Source organism: Prionailurus viverrinus, chromosome C2 (assembly GCF_022837055.1).
Source record: "Prionailurus viverrinus isolate Anna chromosome C2, UM_Priviv_1.0, whole genome shotgun sequence".
In the NCBI taxonomy this organism is placed as follows: Eukaryota; Metazoa; Chordata; class Mammalia; order Carnivora; family Felidae; genus Prionailurus; species Prionailurus viverrinus.
In genome coordinates, this window is record NC_062569.1 from 62069212 (window position 1) to 62088023 (window position 18812).

At 37.4% G+C, this 18812-nt stretch overlaps 1 pseudogene; it reads left to right on the forward strand.

The window, feature by feature from the left end:
- Positions 1-18812, forward strand: part of LOC125174454 (EGF-like and EMI domain-containing protein 1) — a 179932-nt pseudogene that overhangs the window by 143468 nt on the left and 17652 nt on the right.

Genomic DNA, 18812 nt, shown 5'->3' on the forward strand with positions numbered 1-18812 from the left:
TTCATCACGTCACGGTGGAATGTAAGTGACGCCCTCACGTGTGTACTGACGAACAGGGTGAAGGAAGTGAGAGTATAAACATCCACACTCTCAGCCATGTCTGAAATGCCGTGATCAGTTCGTCTTGCTTGGCCACTTATTAACAAGCAAAGTTAGTAAACTTTTCAGGCAGTAAAGCCAGATGTGCTTTCTGGCATACCAGGTAAATGCTTTATTGGTGTGTGTTTGATCAGTGATTCTTAGATAAAAGAACAACAACAGAGCAACAACAAACTGCTTAAATAGCTGTTCGGATGCTGAATCAGATTCCACCTCTCTTGTTTGTATACATCCCAGTTAAGAAAGGGAGGGGGAAAATCCTCTTTTTTGATCAATTAGCCTGTGTTTCATAGTCTTTTTTTTTTTTTTTTAATGTTTATTGATTTAGTTTGAGAGAGGGAGAGACGGAGAGATAATACCACGCAGGCTCCGTGCTGTCAGCGCAGAGCCCTATGTGGAACTCGAACCCGCAAACTGCCAACGAACCACGAACTGACCTGAGCCAAAATAAGAATCAGAGACTTAACCAACTGAGCCACCCAGGCTTTATTTAGCCACCATCAGTCTTTATTTTTAATACTAAGCAAGCAACCAAAGGCCTTTAAAGTTAGTATTTCTACTATTGCTGTCATTTTTACTTAAAGAAATGGAAGATGAAATATTCTTAAAGATAGTGTGTGCTAAGAAAACAAGTGACACCGTAGGCACAGGACAGCCAACAAAAAACAGGGACAGCATGAACAAAATAGTCAATAATGTCTCCAATGTGAGAAGACTCTATTAAAACAGGTTCATTCTGGGGCGCCTGGGTGGCGCAGTCGGTTAAGCGTCCGACTTCAGCCAGGTCACGATCTCGCGGTCCGTGAGTTCGAGCCCCCCGCGTCAGGCTCTGGGCTGATGGCTCAGAGCCTGGAGCCTGTTTCCGATTCTGTGTCTCCCTCTCTCTCTGCCCCTCCCCCGTTCATGCTCTGTCTCTCTCTGTCCCAAAAATAAATAAACGTTGAAAAAAAAATTAAAAAAAAAAAAAACAGGTTCATTCTTTCATGATGCCACATCTTTTAGATGATAAATAAAAAGGTTGATCCAGGGGGACGCCTGGGTGGCTTAGTTGGTTAAGCGTCCAACTCTTGGTTTCAGCTCAGGTCATGATCTCACAGTTCCTGAGTTCACGCCCCACATCGGGCTCTGTGCTGACAGTGAGGAACCTGCTTGGGATTCTCTCTCTCTCTCTCTCTCTCTCTCTCTCTCTCTCTCTCTCTCTCCTTCCCTCTCTCTCTGTCTCTCTCAGAATAAACCAATACATTTTTAAAAGGTGTATCCAGAAATTATTATTCAATTTTAGGTTCACAGGACATATTATAAACAAATTGTTTGACTTTTTTTTTTTAACTGAATTTGTTTAAATTGTCATTAGACACAACCATGAAACTTAAAGCGTCTATTTGACTCCATTTTATAAGCTGAAAAATACCCAGAAACCTTTTTTATTTTCTTAACAAAATGGCATGATATTATTTAGAAGTTGGAGGGAAAGCTTTTGCTGCTCGGCCTTAAAAAGAAAACAGCACAATCCAGCAGAGTAGCTGACAAGTGACACAAATACAGTACATGCTAATGTGCAGAGAGAAACAACCTTGAGAATTTAAACCGGCTGCACCAGAAAAAATATCTTTATCCAGATATGTGGTCCCTCATGAATTATACTATTATTTTAGTTGATTTTACCTGACATCACCCTATGATTTTCTTCAGTGACAAGAAAATTGCAGCTGGCCCTTGACAGTCGGTCACAAATTGACTGAACAAAACAAAATCAAACAGTGAAGTAATCCCCAAGTAAATTTAATGAAACCTAAATCCCAAAGGGCAGCGCACTTCTGTAGGCAATGGTCTTATTTAATAAATTTTTCCCTGCTTTCACTTTTAGAGCTATATTTACACAGACAAATTTAATTCATTGGGTTTACATTTCCTCTTTCCCTCAGTTTGTCCACCAGGCACATATGGGAAGGACTGTAAACAGGTATGTCAGTGTTCAGCTGAGAATGAAAAGTGTCACCCAGTCGCAGGGAGATATACCTGTCTTCCTGGCTACCATGGAAACCGCTGTCATCTCAGTAAGTGTGTTTTGCACTTTTGTTGTAATTTGTCCAAGAGTCACCAATAGGGTGGGTCATCAGTCAGAATGCCAAAGGGCAAATGTTAATTCAAGCTTCTAATTTATAGCAAGTCCTGTGAGAATGTTTATTGAAGTGGTTGAAATCATGCACTTTCTTGTGCAACCCATTCTCCTAGGTTGCCTTTTGGGTTCCAAATGTCCCCCCCCCCAAAAAAAAAGAGAGAAAGAAAGAATGAAGATAATAGGAACTGGCTGTTATCAATCAATAGACAGCAGATGGGAACATATTTAAAGTGATTTGTAAAGTAAGTTAGCTCCGGGATCTGCTTAGGAACAATCAAATTAAACAAATTGTTATTCTGGAATGAAAATCGTAACTTGCTTGAAGGACAAAATGCCAGTTGGCTCACTGCTGTGTAGTAAAAACAGGATGGTCCCTAGACCAAACACCTTATATTGATTTGTTAGGGCATTTTAACATCTAAAATGGTTCTAGGGGAACGCACGATAAAATGTCCCAAGGAGCATGTTAAAATGTTCAGTCAGCTACTTAATTTTTAAGCTTGTAATTATTCATAATGTACTTTTTATAGGTTTAAAAGTAAAATGATTTGGCCTCAGTTTCATTTTTTCCCCCAACTTGGCCACTGCTTCTCTTCTCTCCCTAGTTGCTCCCGTAGCAGATTCCTTCCACTTTCCTTTCTTAATTCTGCAAACATATGGACAATTTTTGGATTCTCCCCCTCAAATGCCACCTATAAAACATAGATTTATGGTCAAGCTATTGATTTTAATTTTCTACAAGCCATAGAATGTACCTTTTGAATGTCACTTCTCACCGTTGTCCTGATTTTAAATGTTATCAGCTACAAACACAAGTTAAGCCTGTATGAAAATGGTTTCAGTTAGCATTTTGTTTGGAACCCATAACCACTGTGGTTATACAAACTCAAACTGAGGAATTAAAATATAAAATTAGTAAAATTTCAATTCTAGTTTGGTTATGGCAGATTTCAAGCACCCTGGTAACTGAAGAAAGTTATTTCCTCACTTTTAATCTGTCACATTTCTCAGGAAGTATTTCTTCTTGATATCAAGAATGTTTTATATTAACAAAATAAAGTGTTACATAGGGTTGATAGTACTTCCATGTCGGAGGGCAAGCTACCTTGGGTTGAAGGAGGGGACCTCCACCTTGTAAAATCAAGGCTGAGTCGGGATGCCGCTCGCTCCCTGACTAGTCAGATTGGCTTAGCGCCAGGCAACACGTGGTTGGGAGTTGCTGCAAAGTTTCCTTGGCAACATCCACTATAATTACAGAACTACGAAAAAGGGTTCAAGAAAATATCCATAAAAGGTGCAGCTGGCCCAAAAGCAAAAGTTTCAGCGGCCAAAAACAACTGGGCTTTCATGTTCTCGAGTTTGGAGTGGAGAATCCAAATTTTCTCTCGGCAGAGGTCAGAGGAAGCAGACAAATTGTAGTAGGATCTCACCACTTGTCCATGGTTTATAATGGGCAGGTTGGTCTCAGTCTGTGGATAGCATGTGGGAAAAAACAAACCAGCTGCTCGATAGATATCAATTTATCATGCTGTGTATTTTATGACCAAAGAGAAATTACAAAGTAACCCCATACCCTGGAAATCTTTTATTTCTCCAAACTGTGATACCCACTATTTATAATATTCTCTGAGAGCATTTAAGGCATTGGGGTCCTCTAAAACCATGGGCAGTTCTTTTGACAGTTTTCATAAAAACACCCTTGGTATAGAATGCTTTGAGAAGCATGAGCCATAGAATAGCCCACCTGTGCCAGGAGGAAGATATCAAAACATTAGTAGGAGCTTGCTTTTAACGCCCTTGCTCATAGCAATAAAAATTCAGACAGACCAAATTTTAGCATCTTTTTTTTTAAATTTTTTTAACGTTTATTTATTTTTGAGACAGAGAGAGACAGAGCATGAACGGGGGAGGGTCAGAGAGAGAGGGAGACACAGAATCTGAAGCAGGCTCCAGGCTCCGAGCAGTGAGCACAGAGCCCGACGCGGGGCTCGAACTCCCGGACCGCGAGATCGTGACCTGAGCCGAAGTCGGACGCTTAACTGACTGAGCCACCCAGGCGCCCCAGCATCTCTTTTTAAGAATAAAACAAAACTGTGTGACAGCGTACGTGTGAATAACCTGGTCAAACACTAAGAAAAGGCTGAAAAACACATTCATGCTTTTCATTTTTTGGGAGCTAAGTGTCTCAGGATGCAGTCACTACCTTGCTTGTTCCAAGTTTCTAATGAAACTACCAAATGTTGTTTATGTCATCATAGTATACAGTAGCCTTTAGTACTTAAATCAGAAGTCTGTGTTCATAGCCCAGCTTCATCCAATAAGTCTCCTTCAACGAGAGGGAATAGTGCAAAAATGGGAAAAAAAAATAGTCATCTCCCAATGGGAAATATCTAAATATCCCTTGCCAGAAAAACAAAGTTTCCTGGGAGAAATAATTGTAAAGGATGGGGCAAACGCCAATTAATGGTCAAAATGGAACTTTACGAAATGAGGGAGAAGAAACCAAATTTCACTCAAGCCAAATGAAATCATTATGTCCTATGCGTGTGTTCCCTTGTTAAATTTAGTGAACATTTGAGCAAAGGATGTCCCTGATTCCAGAAGTCAATCTTTCACATAGCTACAGAATTCTAACAGGAAGTAGAATTGCCAGTAAATAACTTATTCTTGGGGAAAACGTTATGGGCACTTTTGTAAATGCATACTCTACTCTTGACATAAATTTAATGAGTTTCAAGGCTAAGAGGTTATACATACACTGTCTTTCAACAGATGGCATACTCATTAGTAGGTAAATTTCGTCAAGTTCGGTGTCCCAATTTCAAAGGATAATTAACTTGAAGGCTAACAGTCATGTGATTTTTGTATTCTGTGTACAAAGAAGGACCAATATGAGGATGGTTCTATCAAACACGAAACCACCATTAAGATAGTCTGCAAAATGAGGGGCGCCTGGGTGGCTCAGTTGGTTAAGCAGACGACTTCAGCTCAGGTCATGATCTCAGTTTGTGAGTTCGAACCCCATGTTGGGCTCTGTGCTGACAGCTCGGAGCCTGGAGCCTCTTCAGATTCTGTCTGACTCTTTCTCTCTCTTTCTCTCTCTCTCTCTCTCTCTCTCTCTCTCTCTCTCCCTCTCCCTCTCTCTACCTTTCCCCCACTTGCACTCTGTCTCTCTCTCAAAAATAAATAAGCATTTAAAAATATATAAAAAAAGATAGTTTGCGAGATGAGTATATGTCATAGGGAAATTATGTCTCCCAAATAACTTCAACTTACATGAAAATGAGTTCAAAAGATAGGCACACACACACACACACACACACACATATCAGTTATTTACATTTTCAAATAATTACACATATGATTTTCTGTTTAAACTGAAATGCTAATTGTTTATATCCTTGACTATATCCATACCTTGACATTTTCCCCATTAATAAGTACATGAGTTTCACATTTAGCAGGTGTTTCTCTTTTCCTTCTTTGCACAGAAACCCATGTCAGCTTTCACTTCATAGCAATGTGACTGCAGAATTTTCTGTACCAATCCACTCGTATTAATTTAACCTCCTTTTTGGAAGGAACATCCCAGCAGTACACATAAGACTTCATTGTTTCGGACTCCATGCTTTCAGCTTGCTTTTTGTGTATGTTCTCTAATATCAAGCAATCATTCTTTCTAAGCCTAGCAAATAGTAATGATAAAAAATACTACAAAAAATTGCATTCTAAAAGTCTGACCCAAATGGGCATGAAGTATTATATATCTTGATGAATAGGAGAAGAGGAGGAGATGCGGTCTTTTTTAATCACAAGTTTTGTTTTTAGATATGCTCTGTTACATTTTTGGTGAGGGAGAAAAGACGTTCCTAGGAGAACTAATGAACGTTGTATACCAAAGAAGGAGCAATTAACTATGGGAATGGACATTCTTTGGGAGGAGAGAATGACAGAAGAGACTGTGGAGTGAAGCCATCACTTTTCAGAGGAAGGAATAAAGAAATACAATAGCTACAAGACAGAAATAACCTTTGGTATGAATAATTGTCATGTTTTTCTTTCCGTCTCCATTATGGAAATTTTTATTTTAAAACTGGGGGGGAAAAAAGAAGAAAGAAGCAGCCACTTTTTGGGTTTGAGACTCAAGGTGAGGACCCTGGGTTTTAAATTTATATGGGGATTATATGGGGATTATAAACAATCTCAATCTCAATGAAATCCATTCTTTGCTGCTACCTCTAAAACATGCTACATGTGGCATACTTAAAAAAAATGTTCCTTCCTGTTGGATTCTTACATAAAAGATTAAATGAAGGAAACAAGTATCATCCAGGCTAGTTTGGTCACTTTTAGAGATATTCTTCCAAATGAAAAGATTTTTCAAGAGGAAGGACCTAAGGCAAATACCAAACACTCTGAGTCAGGTCAAGCCGGTAGGGAAAGGGTTCTACTACATGCCTACCAATGGTACTGCCACCATTAAGGAAAATAATGGCCACCATTGACATGGGAGCCGCGTTTGTACTTGTTCACTCTAGCCACCACAGCAGGTCTGTGATTTTGTTATTATCCCCCTTGGGAATAAAGAACCAGAAGCTCAAAGAAAGGAGTTAAAGCCACAACGTTAGTAAGCAAAATATATCGGTTTCAAATCACAGTCTATTCAGAATTTCCTGCAGCCTCATATTTAAATATGTGTCAAGAATAAAGATGGTTATCTTTAACAGGTGACAGAATTTTGTGCGATGTGTATTCTAAGTCACTTTACTCTATAGGACTTAGCTTCGTCATCTTAACATTAAAGTTGAACCAGATGGACATGAGGTCTCTTGAAACTCAAACTTTTATGATTTGAAGACTTGAAAGTACCAGACATTTCATAGAGCAGGAGAATATCACAGATGGAAGTGCTTCAAAGTTAATCAAGTACTTGAATACCCTCTATATTTTCTCTACTGTATACTTATCCTGTCTCTGTTTGAACTCCTACAGAGATGAGTAATCATGCCTCCTGAAAAAAGCTTATTCCAATCTTGGACAGCTCTTTCAGAAAGCATTTCCTTATTGAGATAAAATCTGCCTTTCTTCTTTTCTTACAAGGCCGCCTTTTCATGTTTGAAAACATTCCTGTCTTCTTAGCTCTATTTTCTCCTGAATAAACATCCCCACTCTTTCGATCATTGCACAGATAATGTGGTCTTCAGCTCACTCTTTGTTCTGTTTGCTCTCCCTTTATCTTAAATTCTGGCCATCTATCTGTTACACAGGTATCATCATGGTAGGCCACACATCCATGGATGTGAAAGTAGAAAGGTGAGAAACCAACAGAAAATGAAAATGCTTTCTCCATGCTTTGTGCCAATTTGAATTTATACTTGTGTGAAACCTATATCATTCCAGATAAGACAAACTATGACATTTAAATATTAAATAAAATAATGAATTTGCCTAGAGTGGAACGAAATAGCCCTGTTTGGTGAATTGTCACCTATTCTGAGCACTAAGAGTGGGCAGATTTCCAAGGAGACTCAGAGTTAAGTTTCCTGTAACTTATTAATGAGCAGCATCAGGAAATTTATGCCCCCACCTGTATTTCTAAGGTATCTATCTTTCCCATCTCATCTCCTCAGATAAGTGCATGGCTTGAATCATTAGCTTGAAGGTGATTGAAAACACCAAAGAACGGTATTTGGAATGTTGAGTTAACCACATGTCTATGGGCATGAATTTCAACCCTGATTGCTTTGAGTTACAGTATCACATATGGTTTTGTTCTCCTTCAACAGGATGCCCAGAAGGCACTTATGATCTAAATTGCCAAAGGATGCATAAGTACCTTAATGGCGGCAGCTGTGATACCGTGATTGGCACCTATCACTGCCCTCCTGGCTTCATTGGGGCCGACTGCAGTCAAAGTAAGTCAGCCTACCAGTTAAGACGTGGAGATGCTAAAGTAGAATTTTAAGAACTGCCCTTAGAGAGTAAATGTTGCAATCATTACTTAATAATTTACTGTAGCAACGGCAAACGCCAACTGACCTACATTCTAGGTTGAGGAGTGCTTACGTCAGGAGTTTGATTGAGAGCTGAAGCAGTGAAGGCAGCCAAAGAGAGCCCTGTGGTCATAACCTCTCATATCCCAGAAACGCTAGCTAGATTCCAGTCAGGATTAGAAAATCTGTTCCATAAGAGAAGAGCAGACTGGGGATGCCTGTGTACATAATGTCAAACCCATTGTCTAAAGTACCACCATTTCATTTATCCTCAGCGATTTCCGGCTCAAAAGTAAGCAGTTGCCCTACTTACCAAAAGTAAGCAGTTCCCTAAAATTTAAAGACCTAACTACCTATCACAAAGACAACTATTGACATAAAGTTGAAGGGACCAGATGTAAATTAAAGATCTCTTAAAAATGCACGATCTTAGACACTACAGGGATATTCTTAACAAATACATTTTGATCTTATCAGATTTGCCATTTCCTATATATTTTGACAGTTTGCAAGATCCTTATGATCTTCAGGGAGGATAGAGGAGGCAATGCGTGGGAGAGAGCGTGACGGAGAGGTGGTTCTGGCAATTTTGTGTCCTTCAACCTATGTGCTGTTGAGGAAGTTCACTTTGGGATGCTTCACAGAGCTGTACATTTATGTTTTTGTGCACTCGTCTGTATTTTATACTTCAGAATTCAAAGAGTAAAATAAGCATCAGTAGATCTTTCATTAAAGATAGAAGTGCTGTAGTTGCAACCGTGAGATTCCGTCACTGGGAAGAATGATAATGAAATTTCGTGATCAGGCAGGGTATTAAGTTGTTATGTGGTAAAGATACCCAAAATGCTTGTCTTCCCCAGACAGGTAGTTGCTCTGTCTTCTTTGTATGAGGGTAATTTTAATTACCCTGCCTCAGAATCCTGATGTTCTGAGGATAAGAGACAAATGAGACAAAGTCCTGGCTCCATGCAGTGGAAAATTGAAACCTAGTGGATACTGCCTTGGAGGCCTAACCAGCCAAGTTATCTTTGAGTTAAAGCCAACCCATAAACATCTCCTAAGGAAGGCTCTGACTGGCCCCTTTGTTCCTCAAAGAAAATCATTGAGGGAAATTTCTTAATTTCCTCAGGCCAATGCATCTTCAAGAGTTTTGATTCCCCTGAATATTGGTAGTTTTTTGTCTTCAGAAGCTGTGAACTTGTACCTGAGTACTTTTCCTTCTTTGCTTTGACAACTAAGTAGGTCAGAGCCAATTTGCTGTCCACCTCTTACCAGTCTGGGGAACTGTGATACTCATTTATGTCTATATCGTTGCTGTATTTTTTCCTTTGCTTGATTCTTACAGATACTTATTTTAACTTTATTTTGGTAAGCATCTCAGTGAATCTGTGGCATAAAGTTGAAGCAAAATGAAATAATAAATGTGCTAATTTATTAATAGATTAAACTTTAATGTATATTAATTAACATCATTAATTTAAAAAGATAATTTAACAAATTTGTTGATTTTAACAAGTAAAAAATACACTTAGAAATACATAACAATATTTGGAGATGTGAACATGATGGATCCTATGTCAATGCATAGAAGTGTAAACTAAAATTCGGAGGGGACATTAAGAGGAAACACTCAAGATTATTGGGCGCATGCATGCATATGTGTGCATGTGCATGTGTGCGCACGCGCACACACGCACATACACACTTGCTAAGGCAGCCATGTGGTAAAGCAAGGCTGAGTTTGTAAGAGTCATTTATATCATATATGTAAGTGTTTGACACTAGATATTTGGTTGGAATTCCTGATGTCAACCAAAATTGCACTAAGTAAGCAACCACTTGAACAGTGCCTTTTTTTGTTTTATTTCTTTCAAAGTAACCTTTTATGTTGAAAACCAAACCGAAGGCAAGACAAGGAAGCCCATTTGATTAAAAGAAAGGGTCGTGTATTTACAAGGTTTTTTAAAGTCTTGACTGGCAAAACGTTTTAATAAGAAAAATCTGGTTTTGTTTTGCTCCTTCCTGCAGCTTGTCCTGAGGATCACCATGGGCGGGACTGTGTCCAACCGTGTTCTTGTGGCTCAGGACAGTGTGACCCAGTGACTGGAAGGTGCCAATGTCCACCTGGCAAAATGAGAGCCAGGTGTCAGCAAGGTAACAATGGCTGCAGGGTCACCTTGTCCGTCCAGGCACTAACTAAGCTACACTATGAAAGCAGATGTGGTGCCAAGGAATATAATTCAATGGGCATTGTTTATAACACTTTCTTCTTAAATGCGACTTTAATAATATGAAAGTACACACTCTTGTTGAACTGTATAGCAAATAGCCTACCGAAGGGTAAAAAAAAATTGAAAACAAAAACAAAGAATTATTGATGCAAACTCTTGACGAGGAGCAAATTTTGAAGTAACTTTGGCTAACTTTTGCAAAACCACCCCAAATTGTGTGTTAGGGGTGTCTAATTATAAGAACTGAAAAGTTTTATATTTTCTCCAACTTTCAGAAGCCCATTGAAAGCTGGAAGAAAACTGAGAGACAAAAAGGAAAATATGATCTTTGTTTAAAGCTATAAAACTTTCTTGGGGCGCCTGGGCGACTTAGTCAGTTAAGTGTCCGACTTCAGTTCAGGTCATGATGTCACGGCTTGTGGGTTGGAGCCCTGCGTCAGGCTCTGTGCTGACAGCTCACAGCCTGGAGCCTGCTTTGGAGTCTGTCCCCCCCTCTCTCTGCCCCTCCCCTGCTCATGATCTCGCTCTGTCTCTCAAAAATAAATAAAAGTTAAAAAAATTGTTTTAAACTACAAAACCTTCTTGTCCTAAATCATATTATTATTATCACAATAGTCATAACAGAAGAACTCTCAAGTTCAGTGAAATGATATGCAGAGAGCCACTTCTCTATGGCATACACAGAGGGGCAAAACCAATGACCCTTTGTTAAAAAAAACTAGGGTTGGCTGCATGAGCATGCTGTAGGAGCTTCCTTTAACCTCACTGTGCATCACAGAGTTGCAGGAAATTGGAATGAAACCAGGAAGTGCACAGACCTAGCATCTTTTCAAGTCTGCCCTAGGATAGAGGGGATCTGTGGGTGATAAGCAGCCTTTCAGCTAAGGGGAGCTAAGCCTACACACACACACACACACACACACACACACACACATACATACACACACACACACACACACACACACACATATACATACACACACACACACACACACACACACCACAACTTTGTGTCATATGGAATTTTACTCTGGGCCCAGGAGGCTTCCAACTGGCTGAAATGATTTTTCTAGCCCCAGATCCATACTCACCTCCCCTAAATAGCTAGTGCACACAAAACTAACCAGATACAAGAAATTAAAAGCAAAAACAAAAACTTGATGCATTAAAAAAAAAAAACACCCTCCTCCCCTTTTGGAAGCAATATATGAAACCATTCAAAGCTTTGGTTACTTTTTCAGTGAAAATTCTATAAGAAGGGTAAAGGAGAAAAGGAATAAGAAAACAAAAAGCAGATGGACATCGAGCACAGAAGTTTTGCTACGAAGCACATGGAAATATTAAGCAGAATTTCTTCCAAGAATTTGAAGGACATAATGAAAAAGCTTTCTCTACAAATCGTGAGTGCAACGCAGAGATACAAGGGTTCATGGAATAAATGAAAAGACAACAAAGGGAAATGAAAAAGTAAGCTGGCAGAGCTCTGAAAGACGTATAAATGAAAATTAAACCTCACATCATAGAAATGAAGACCATATTGAACACAGGTAATAGGAGGATTGAATTTGCTTATGTGACAGCCAGGTACACGGAGAATATGCTTGAGAAAAGTGAAAACAATGAAATGGGGAAAAGAAGGAGAAATATATATAAGTGCAAAAGAAAATATTCAAGTATAATATTCAAGATTTTTTTCCCCTGAAATGAAAAAAAGATCCACTGCTACAGATTGAACACATTCTATCCTTGGAAACTCGACTTAAGGTTGATCAGAAGCAAGGGGAATCTCCATTGGGGACATAAGAAAAAAAGTGAGATCTCATATGAAGAGAGGGGGAAAAATCAGTCTGGCCTCATGCCTCACGGCAATAATCACAACCATTGCTAGCATGTGGGTAATCAATGCCTGTGAAGTTCTTGGGAAAAAATATGACTCAAATATTTTATACATGGTTAAACTTTATTCAAGGATAGCATGACTGAAAATGAACAACTATTTTTAGTAATAACAAGTTGTTGGGGATATGGTCACAATAAAATATTTTTGAAGAAACTGTAGAAGATAAATTTGAGCAACCAAGTGATAAATGAAAGATCTCTGTTAAAAAGACTAATAGTGAGTATTAAATCTATTTTTATTAAGGCTAAGTTTAAAACAAGTGTGGGAATTATGGTCACTTGATGTAAGATAACCATATAAATATTTAACAGTATAGCAATTTTGATAGTTAAGCAAAACAGGCATAAACCGGAAGGAAAGAGAAGATGAAGGGGGATAAGTATACTGACCTTATTTCTTCATGAAAAGTTGTAGAATAGGAGGGATGGATCTGTGTCAAAATGTATAACTTAAATATGACAACTCAATAAGTATGCTTAAAAGTATAAAGGTAAATGCTGGAACTTAAAATTCTGGAGCTGAGGATTTAAGAACAAAAACATAGCCAACTAAAATCAGGTGAGGGAGAGGAATAAAAAAAATTAAAAGAAAATTGAAAATTAAGAGAAAAGAAAATTAACAATTAAGAGAAAGAAGATTCATATTAATGCCATAACCACTCAGCAAGCCAATCTGTACTAAATAAAGAAATTAATTACACTATGTAATAATATATTTACTGTCTAAAAAAGAGTCTCTGGACTATATAAAATAATATATATAAGACTTAACTCAGAGAAAGATGGAGTACACACACTTGTCCCTCTTCCTTCCTCTAAACAGTAGAATTTTTGTCGCCATATTGAAAGCAAACATAAGAATCTCTGATGTGGAGAGAACAAGGCAGACTTGCTAGAGACTTCAGGGATCTAGGGAACAGGAATTGTGAATTCCTTGGGTTTTCATTTTGACCCATATATCCTGGACTGGGAGAACCTGCAACCCAGAAGGCCAACGGGTGCAGACAAAAGAAAAATCCAAGATATGCCTGCTTTCTCTAAATGAAAGACCAGGAAAGGGCAGTGAAGCAAGAGAGAAAACTCAGACAATAAATGATCAATACTCCAGTCAAACACTAAAGAATAAAACTGCATCCTTGACTCTAACCTCACTAGCAAAGGCCAAATGAGGAGTCTGCCCTTCAGACTCCATCTGGATATGTGAGGTACCTTTGCCACACACAAGTCAGTGTGAGAGAAAGAGCTGGGACTTTCACCCCTGCCACATAGGGATGTATCTTCTGCCCTGGCTATGCCAGTGGAAACCATGTGGAAAGCGTGAACTTCCACCCCCACTGGACGATATGGAGACACCACTGGTTCCTTCTAGGGTGGTGTCACAGGAGATCAGGGCTTTCACAACCATCAAGCACCAATGAAGCAACCTTGTGCAATGTCAGTGGAGGTGGAGTGGGGAACCATAGGAGGCACTTCTACCCCTCCATCAGATAGGTGTCATGAGAGGCCCCATGGGGAGCCTGAACCCTCACACCGACCCAGCCTGAATGATGCAGATTTAACAATGCCCCACTTGGGGGCTATGTGGAGAACTTGGATTTCAACTTCCATCTGATGAGCCTCTTTCCTTGCAAGTACAGTATCATAGGAGACTTGCTAAAACATTAAATGAGATCAAGAATCTTATATGATAATATTCAAAATATCCACGTTTCATTAAAAAATTATCCATCATACCAACAACCAGGAACATTCCGATATGAATAAGAAAATAATCAACAGACAGCAACACTCTGATGATATTGATTTTAAAATTATCTGATCAGAAATTTAAATAAGCCATTATAAGTAAAAATACTTCAGTGAGCAACTTTTGCCATGTGTAAACCAAATTAAAAAAAAAAAAATAAGCTCAGCAAAGAATAAGAAACATAAAGAAGAGCCAAATGGAAACTTGAGACTTGGAAAATACAATATTCAAAAAAACCCAAAAAACATAATTAATGAATGGGCTTAATAGAACAATGGAGAGGAGAGAGGGACATATCAATACATTTGAAGATAAAACAATAGAAATTACTCAATTTCAACAATAGACAGGGAAAAGAAAAAAAAAGAACCTCAAGGACCTGTGGAACTATTAAAAAAGATCTGGGGCGCCTGGGTGGCTCAGTCCGTTAAGAATCCGACTCCAGCTCAGGTCATGATCTCTTGGTTCATGAGTTCAGACCCCGCTTTGGGCTCTGTGCTGACAGCTCCAGAGCCTGGAGCCTGCTTCGGATTCTATGTCTCTGTCTCTCTCTCTGCCCCTCCCAGCTCACGCTTTGTCTCTCTCTGTGTCTCAGAAATAAACATTAAAAAATATTAATATGTCATTTGCAAATATCTTTTCCCATTCCGTCGGTTGTCTTTTAGTTTTTTTGATTGTTTCCTTTGCAGTGCAGAAGCTTTTTATCTTCATTAGGTCCCAATAGTTCATTGTTGCTTTTAATTCCCTTGCCTTTGGAGATGTGTCAAGTAAGAAATTGCTGTGGCTGAGGTCAGAGAGGTTTTTCCTTGCTTTCTCTTCTAGGCTTTTGATGGTTTCCTGTCTCACATTCAGGTCCTTTATCTGTTTTGAGTTTATTTTTGTGAATGGTGTAAGAAAGTGGTCTAGTTTCATTCTTCTACATGTTACTGTCCAGTTCTCCCAGCACCATTTGTTAAAGAGACTGTCTTTTTTTCCATTGGATATTCTTTCCTGCTTTGTCAAAAATTAGTTGACCATACTTCTGTGGGTCCAATTCTGGAGTCTCTATGCAATAGCACTGCTAGGAATTTACCCAAGGGATACAGGAGTGCTGATGCAAAGGGGCACTTGTACCCCAATGTTTATAGCAGCACTTTCAACAATAGCCAAGTTATGGAAGGAGCCTAAATGTCCATCAACTGATGAATGGATAAAGAAATTGTGGTTTATATATAAAATGGAATACTACTTGGCAATGAGAAAGAATGAAATATGGCCTTTTGTAGCAACATAGATGGAACTGGAGAGTGTTATGCTAAGTGAAATAAGTCATACAAAGAAAGACAGATACCATATGTTTTCACTCTTATGTGGATCCTGAGAAACTTAACAGAAGACCATGGGGGAGGGGAAGGAAAAAAAAGCTGGAGAGGGAGGGAGACAAACCATAAGAGACTCTTAAAAACTGAGAATAAACTGAAGGTTGATGGGCGGTGGGAGGGAGGGGAAAGTGGGTGATGAACATTGAGGAGGGCACCTGTTGGGATAAACACTTCATATTAAAAAAAATTTTTTTAAAAGATCTAACATTTCTACATTTCTGTCATCAGAATCCCAGATGAGAGGAGAAAAAAGTAGGGCTGAAAAAATATTTAAAGGAATAATGGTTGGACTGACACATGAAAAAATGTTCAACATCACTCATCATCAGGGAAATACAAATCAAAACCACAATGAGATAGCACCTCACACCTGTCAGAATGGCTAACATTAACAACTCAGGCAACAACAGATGTTGGCGAGGATGCGGAGAAAGAGGATCTCTTTGCATTGTTGGTGGGAATACAAACTTGTGCAGCCACTCTGGAATACAGTATGGAGGTTCCTCAAAAAACTAAAAATAGAACTACCGTACGACCCAGCAACTGTACTACTAGGTATTTATCCAAGGGATTGCAGGTGTGCTGTTTCGAAAGGGCACATACACCCCAATGTTTGTAGCAGCACTATCAACAATAGCCAAAATATGGAAAGAGCCCAAATGTCCATGGATGGATGAATGGATAAAGATGTGGTATATATATACAATGGAGTATTACTCAGCAATCAAAAAGAATGAAATCTTGCCACTTGCAACTAAGTGGATGGTACTAGAGGGTATTATGCTAAGTGAAATTAGTCAGTTAGAGAAAGACAAATATCATATGACTTCACTCATATGAGGACTTTAAGAGACAAAACAGATGAAATAAGGGAAGGGAAGCAAAAATAATATAAAAACAGGGAGGGGGACAAAACATAAGAGACTATTAAATATGAAGAACAGAGGGTTTCTGGAGGGGTTGTGGGAGGAGGCATGGGCTAAATGGGTAGGTGGCATTAAGGAATCTACCCTTGAAATCATTGTTGCACTATATGCTAATCTGGATATAAATTAAAAAAAATAAAATTTAAAAAATTTTTAAAAAAGGAGTAATGTTTAACCTTCTTAGGTTATATTTGTATATGTTTTAATATAAATATTCCAGAGATCGTATAAAATTCCTAAAAATCAGTCATGGTATAATGTTACCACTCATAATTCCAGTTATCATCATAAAATGTTATATGTTACAGAAATAAAATTTTGGGGTCAATCGCGCCACAAAAAATGAATAAATAAATAAACAAACAAATAAAGATCAGAAATTTCCTAAATATGACAAAAAATATAAACTTACAGATTTAAGAAGCTGTGTGAATGACAAACAAGACAAAGAAATATACAAAAGACATATCAGCATTAAATTTCTAAAAACTAAAAAATAAAATCTTGAAAACAACAGAAAGAAAGAAATAATGCCCATATTAGCTTAGAAAAAAAGATTCCAAAATAAAATGACATTAAATGAATGGGTACAAGTCACACAAAACACATGTGAGAAAAATAAAGCAGTGGTCATGACATCAGTATAAAACAATATTAAATTTTATGACAATGATCAACTAATGGGAAAGACACATAATAATAGGGAATAAAATTCATAATGAAGATTGAAATATAGTAGATATGTATAAAGCAAATAACATAATATCAAAATTCATAAAGCAAAAGCCATAGTCTATACAAGCAGAAATAGAGTAAGAGCTTATCAATAGAAGACTAATTCATTTATGTTAACTCATACACATAAAACTGTATACACATATACAGAAAAAAATAAGCTTACAGAAGTTTGAACATAGTAAGGTATATCTAATTGTTAGAAACCAAATTCTGTAGCCTAAGAAAGATATTATATCTTTTTCAAGGATCCATGAGACATTCACAAAAATTGAAAAAGATAATAAATCAATTCCAAAAAGTATGATTTATGGCATTCTATGGTCAAAGCAGTAAAACAGGAACTAATAACAAAACTAACTCTCTACCAGGGAAAAAGCCCACCACACTATACTGCATAGGCATTTTGAAATGTTCTTAAATAATGGCTCAAAAAGGGAAACAAAACCAGTATTTCAAAAATTTTAAAGCAACAGTAAGGACATTCACATCCCATGAGGTAATTCAGAAAATGGAGGAAACTTTATATTCGAAAATACTTATGTTAGTAAATAAAAAATGATGAAAATAAATGAAAAACACAATAAAGTAAAAATGAGGAATGATTAAGTAAAACATAGGGAAAATATGAATTATTTAATAAGTTATGTTAACTCAAATGACCAGGAATCTAGACAAAAGTAACTCATGTAAAAGTAATTTTGTTCACCAAAATTACTCCAAGTGTATAAAATACTTAAAGATAATGACAAAAACTCTAAGAGCACTGGAATTACCATTGGGGTTTTTAGAAAGTTATTTTAGAAAGTCCTATTATAAATCTTGACAAAAATTCAGAACCCATAAAGGAAAAAAAATCCATGATGTTTTGATTGAAAAGAACTAAAACAATTCGTCAAGGCATAATACACATAAAAAATACCATATTTTTTTAAATAGAAGAAAAAAGACCAACTTTTTAAATAAGCTAAGTGTTCTTATGTATTAGTACCAAAAGAATCTGTGACACCCATAGATCTTATGACAAGATAATAAACATCATTAAAATTAAATTAAAATTAAAATTAAAACAAATTAAAATTGCATTTGACTAAGGAAAATGGCACATTGGTAAACCTTCTTAGTAAATTTGCACATCTCTTTGTAAGGAAATTTGATACTGTCACCAGTTAGAAGCACATATTTTGTTTAAAAAATTGTTGGTGACTTATCCCACGGATACAATGGTATGTATGAATGAAGACTTTCACAAGGATATTCATTACGGCACTGCTCATAGTGGCAAAATAAAACATTTTAAACAACTACTTGCCTATCCATAGTGGTGTGGTAAAATAAATTTTATTAGATGCAATAAATCCTAAGTAGCTGATAAAAAGGAATGAGGCAGATGTATTATATGCACTAATTTAGAAAAATCTTGGAGAATTTTATTTCACAGAAGAAACAAAATTCACAATATTATGTATCTATATTAACCTTTTGGATAAAAAAAAATGTGTTAAAGGGTAAGACAGATACACATATATATGCTTTATGAGGCATCGACTATTTCTGGATATATCCAGGAATTTATTCATTCAATTCAAACATATTTATGTAATGCCAATGCCCATTTTAAGCATATGGAACATATGGATAAAATACACAGTATCTTAGTCCTACAACTTGCTTTCTAGTGGAGAAGAGAGTGGAGAAT